This window comes from Syngnathus floridae, unplaced genomic scaffold (genome assembly GCF_059516105.1).
Source record: "Syngnathus floridae isolate MCC-2025c unplaced genomic scaffold, RoL_Sflo_1.0 HiC_scaffold_255, whole genome shotgun sequence".
NCBI classification, from domain to species: Eukaryota; Metazoa; Chordata; class Actinopteri; order Syngnathiformes; family Syngnathidae; genus Syngnathus; species Syngnathus floridae.
In genome coordinates this window covers 20,001-26,037 of record NW_028284229.1, presented here as the reverse complement: position 1 = coordinate 26,037, position 6,037 = coordinate 20,001, and positions in this window count along the sequence as shown.

The following is a 6,037-nucleotide window of genomic DNA, read 5'->3' as shown; positions in this document are numbered from 1 at the left end:
AGCGGACATGCACTTTATAAGCACCTTGGACGAGATGGCAGAGCCTTACTCGACTTCCAGCACCTCGGCTAAGCGTTCTCCACGGCCCGCTGTGCTTCCAGAAGACCTCCAGACGGTCCTCATGGTGCTTTCCTCCTCACTCTCCCAGCTGGCCCAGGCTTCCAGCACCCCGGCTAAGCGTTCTCCACGGCCCGCTGTGCTTCCAGAAGACCTCCAGACGGTCCTCATGGTGCTTTCCTCCTCACTCTCCCAGCCGGGCCAGGCTTCCAGCACCCCGGCTAAGCGTCTTACACGGCCCGCTGTGCTTCCAGAAGACCTCCAGCCGGTCTTCATGGTGCATTCCTCCTCGCTTCTTAAGCCGAACGAGGCTTCCAGAGCCCCGGTTAAGCATTTTACGCGGCCCGCCGAGCCTCCACAGCACTTCCAGCCGGTTCCACGGCTGCTTTCCTCCTCACTGTTTAAGCCGAACGAGGCTTCCAGAGCCCCGGCTAAGCGTTTTACGCGGCCCGCTGAACTTCCACAGCACCTCCAGCCGGTTCCCCGGGTGCTTTCCTCCTCACTTTATAAGCCGAACGAGGCTTCCAGAGCCCCGGCTAAGCGTTCTCCGCGTCCCGCTGATCTTCCCGGAGCTTGTAACGGGGAATTACCTCCCTCCAGCGGACACGGCGGGTAAATACGCCACCTCTCGCACTTAGCGCACACTCGCGTTGCTGCGCGTCTGGTGGCACTCTGAGCGGCCAAACGGCGGGAGTAACTGTCACTCTCTTAAGGTAGGCTCACTTGAGATTTTTTTGAACGGTTCGTGGATAAATATATGATATATACTACATATGATCGCATTTATAGTCAAATCATATCAAAATGTCATTCTCCGGGTGCTTTCCTCCTCACTCTTGACGCCCGAGGAGGCTTCCAGAGCCTCGGCTAAGCGTTTTACGCGGCCCGCTGAGCTCCCACCGCACCTCCAGCCGGTTCTCATGAGGCTTTCCGCCTCATTTTCTAAGCCGAAGGAGGCTTCCACAGCCCCGGCTAAGCGTTTTGCGCGGCCCGCTGAACTTCCAGAGCACCTCCAGCCGGTTCCCCGAGTGCTTTCCGCCTCACTTTCTAAGCCGAACGAGGCTTCCAGCACCCCGGCTAAGCGTTCTCCGCGTCCCGCTGATCTTCCCGGAGCTTGTAACGGGGAATTACCTCCCTCTAGCGGACACGGCGGGTAAATACGCCAGCTCTCGCACTTAGCGCACACTCGCGTTGCTGCGCGTCTGATGGCACTTTGAGTAGCCAAAATGCGGGAGTAACAATCACTCTCTTAAGGTAGGCTCACTTGAGATTTTTTTTAACCGTCCGCGGAGGCGACCGGGACCACCGGGACAGCCGGGAGGCCGTGCGCGCGGGCCAAGTGGCCGAAAATAGCTCCAGGCCGACCGGATCGGCTAGTTGTAAGCACCGCGGATGAGATCGCGGAGCATTATTCGACTTCCAGCGGCCCGTGCGCTTACGCACGCCGCCCGGAACCTCCGGGAGGCCGTGCGCATGCGCAAGTGGCCGAAAATAGCTCCTAGCCGACCGGATCGGCTGTTTGTGAGCACCGCGGATGAGATCGCGGAGCATTATTCGACTTCCAGCGGCCGGTGGGCTTACGCACGCCGCCCGGGACCTCCGGGAGGCCGTGCGCATGCGCAAGTGGCCGAAAATAGCTCCTAGCCGACCGGATCTGCACTTTACAAGCTCCGCGGATGAGATCGCGGAGCTTCATCCGACTTCCAGCGGCCGGTGCGCTCGCGCACTCCACCCGGCACCTCCGGGAGGCCGTGCGCACGCGCCAAGTGGCCCAAAATAGCTCCTAGCCGACCGGATCTGCACTTTACAAGCTCCGCGGATGAGATCGCGGAGCTTTATGCGACTTCCAGCGGCCGGTGCGCTCACGCACTCCACCCGGCACCATCCGGGAGACCGTGCGCGCGCCAAGTGGCCCAAAATAGCTCCAGCCCAGCGGATCGGCTGTTTACAAGCACCGCGGATGAGATCGCGGAGCTTTATTCGACTTCCAGCGGCCGGCGCGCACGACGAGCGGACCCGGTGACGGTCCAGCTCCACCCGGAACCTCGCACGGCCCGCTTCTCCCCCCCGCGCGGACTTCCGAGCGCTCGGGGAGACGTTCGGAAGCCGCCGTTGACGTTGGAGCGGGGAAATACCTCCCTCCAGCGGACACGGCGAGTAAATACACCTTCGGCCAAACGGCGGGAGTAACTATGACTCTCTTAAGGTAGCGGCACTCGACATCTTTTTCACGGTTCGTGGAGGACCCGGCCGGTTCTCGGGGGTGCTTTTTCTACTAACCCTTGACCCCCGAGGAGACTTCCAGCACCCCGGCTAAGCGTTTTACGCGGCCCGCTGAGCTTCCACCGCACCTCCAGCCGGTTCCCATGAGGCTTTCCTCCTAACTCTTGACGCCCGAGGAGGCTTCCAGAGCCTCGGCTAAGCGTTTTACGCGGCCCGCTGAGCTTCCACCGCACCTCCAGCCGGTTCTCATGATGCTTTCCTCCTAACTCTTGACGCCCGAGGAGGCTTCCAGAGCCCCGGCTAAGCGTTTTACGCGGCCCGCTGAGCTTCCACCGCACCTCCAGCCGGTTCCCCGGGTGCATTCCTCCTCACTTTCTAAGCCGAACGAGGCTTCCAGCGCCCCGGCTAAGCGTTTTACGCGGCCCGCCGAGCTTCCACAGCACCTCCAGCCGGTTCTCATGATGCATTCCTCCTCACATTCTAAGCCGAACGAGGCTTCCAGAGCCCCGGCTAAGCGTTTTACGCGGCCCGCCGAGCCTCCACAGCACCTCCAGCCGGTTCCCCGAGTGCTTTCCTCCTCACTGTTTAAGCCGAACGAGGCTTCCAGGGCCCCGGCTAAGCGTTTTACGCGGCCCGCTGGACTTCCACAGCACCTCCAGCCGGTTCTCCGGGTGCTCCCATCCTCACTGTTTAAGCCGAACGAGGCTTCCAGAGCCCCGGCTAAGCGTTTTACGCGGCCCGCTGGACTTCCAGAGCACCTCCAGCCGGTTCTCCGGGTGCTCCCATCCTCACTGTTTAAGCCGAACGAGGCTTCCAGAGCCCCGGCTAAGCGTTTTACGCGGCCCGCTGAACTTCCCCAGCACCCCCAGCCGGTTCCCCGAGTGCTTTCCTCCTCACTCTTGACGCCCGAGGAGACTTCCAGCACCCCGGCTAAGCGTTTTACGCGGCCCGCTGAGCTTCCGGAGCACCTCCAGCCGGTTCTCATGGGGCTTTCCTCCTAACTCTTGACCCCCGAGGAGGCTTCCAGAGCCCCGGCTAAGCGTTTTACGCGGCCCGCCGAGCTTCCAAAGCACCTCCAGCCGGTTCTCATGATGCATTCCTCCTCACTCTTTAAGCCGAACGAGGCTTCCAGAGCCCCGGCTAAGCGTTTTACGCGGCCCGCTGAACTTCCCCAGCACCCCCAGCCGGTTCCCCGAGTGCTTTCCTCCTCACTTTATAAGCCGAACGAGGCTTCCAGCGCCCCGGCTAAGCGTTCTCCGCGTCCCGGTGATCTTCCCGGAGGTCGTAACGGGGAAATACCTCCCTCCAGCGGACACGGAGAGAAATTACACCGCCTCTCGCACAGAGGCGGGTAAACGGCGGGAGTAACTATGACTCTCTTAAGGTAGCCTGACTTGACATCTCTTTAACGGTTCGTGGATAAATACATGATATATACTACATATGATCGCATTTAAAGCCAAATAATACAAAATGAGCATTCGGTTATAAACACTGTATTCATCATGTTTATAGGCGATGTTAATATTTATATGTTTAATGTTTATAGGTGATGTTAATATTTATATATTTAATGTTTATAGGGGATGTTAATATTTATATATTTATTTTGTACATCATGTTATAGTTATACGACACTCGCTATTGGATCATGATGTGATCGTATCGGCGGGAGTCGGCCCGGGCTCCGGGTGAAGAGGCCGAATTCTCGCCACTCGCGGCCGACCGGGGAACCAGCAGAGGCGGACGCATCGCGGCGCGAGAGCCCTTGGCACTTAGAAAAAATTTGGCAAAAGTTGCTCCGTGCTCCAGGTGAAGAGGCCGAATTCTCGCCACTCGCGGCCGACCGGGGAACCAGCAGAGGCGGACGCATCGCGGCGCGAGAGCCCTTGGCACTTAGAAAAAAATTGGCAAAAGTCGCTCCGGGTGAAGAGGCCGAATTCTCGCCACTCGCGGCCGACCGGGGAACCAGCAGAGGCGGACGCATCGCGGCGCAAGAGCCCTTGGCACTTAGAAAAAAATTGGCAAAAGTCGCTCCGCGCTCCAGGTGAAGAGGCCGAATTCTCGCCACTCGTGGCCGACCAGGGAACCAGCAGAGGCGGACGCATCGCGGCGCGAGAGCCCTTGGCACTTAGAAAAATTTTCGCAAAAGTCGCTCCGCGCTCCAGGTGAAGAGGCCGAATTCTCGCCACTCGCGGCCGACCGGGGAACCAGCGAAGGCGGGTAAGCTTTCAAGAGAGCCCCGCCGGCTGGTCCGCGGGCCGAACGTGGTCCCGTAACGTACCCACAGCGGACGCCGTCCCACGCCCGGTAAGAACCACCGAGAGGCGGATACGCTCTCCGACGAGCCCCGCCGGCCGGTCCGCGGCGGGAAATGCGCCCTCTGGCGGACACGCCGTTGTAAATGAATGGGCTTTGGCACTTAGTGCATTTTCGCAAAAGTCGCTCCGCGCTCCGGGCGAAGAGGCCGAATTCTCGCTACTCGTGGCCGACCAGGGAACCAGCGAAGGCGGGTAAACTCTCAAGAGAGCCCCGCCGGCTGGTCCGCGGGCCAATAATGGTCCCGTCACCTACCGACAGCGGACGCCGACCCACGCCCGGCAAGGACCACCGAGAGGCGGATAACGGCGCACACCGCGAACGGCGGGTGGCGGTCGCTGGGTGGCGGTCGGGGGGTGGCGGTCGGGGGGTGGCGGTCGGGGATGGTGCTTGGGGATGGTGCTTGGGGACCGGTGGCGCCGGAGGCGCACACCGCGAACGGCTGGTGGCGGTCGGCTGGTGGCGGTCGGCTGGTGGCGGTCGGCTGGTGGCGGTCGCCTTGTGGCGGTCGGGGGGTGGCGGTCGGGGGGTGGCGGTCGGGGATGGTGCTTGGGGATGGTGCTTGGGACCGGTGGCGCCGGAGGCGCACACCGCGAACGGCTGGTGGCGGTCGGCTGGTGGCGGTCGGCTGGTGGCAGTCGGCTGGTGGCGGTCGGGGGGTGGCGGTCGGGGGGTGGCGCTTGGGGATGGTGGCGGTCGCCTTGTGGCGGTCGGGGGGTGGCGGTCGGGGGGTGGCGCTTGGGGATGGTGGCGGTCGCCTTGTGGCGGTCGCCTTGTGGCGGTCGGGGGGTGGCGGTCGGGGGGTGGCGCTTGGGGATGGTGGCGGTCGCCTTGTGGCGGTCGCCTTGTGGCGGTCGCCTTGTGGCGGTCGCCTTGTGGCGGTCGGGGGGTGGCGGTCGGGGGGTGGCGCTTGGGGATGGTGGCGGTCGCCTTGTGGCGGTCGCCTTGTGGCGGTCGCCTTGTGGCGGTCGGGGGGTGGCGGTCGGGGGGTGGCGCTTGGGGATGGTGGCGGTCGCCTTGTGGCGGTCGCCTTGTGGCGGTCGGGGGGTGGCGGTCGGGGGGTGGCGCTTGGGGATGGTGGCGGTCGCCTTGTGGCGGTCGGGGGGTGGCGGTCGGGGGGTGGCGCTTGGGGATGGTGGCGGTCGCCTTGTGGCGGTCGGGGGTGGCGCTTGGGGATGGTGGCTGTCGCCTGGTGGCGGTCGGGGGTGGCGCTTGGGGATGGTGGCTGTCGCCTGGTGGCGGTCGGGGGTGGCGCTTGGGGATGGTGGTGGTGGTCGCCTGGTGGCCGTCGACTTGTTTCGGTCGGGGGTGGCGCTTGGGGATGGTGGCTGTTGCCTTGTGGTGGTCCGGGGTGGCGCTTTGGGACCGGCGTCCGGCGGAAAGTGCGTGTTGCGCGGCCCGGAGAAAGTTTCAGCCAAGGGCCCGCCGCTGGAGAAAA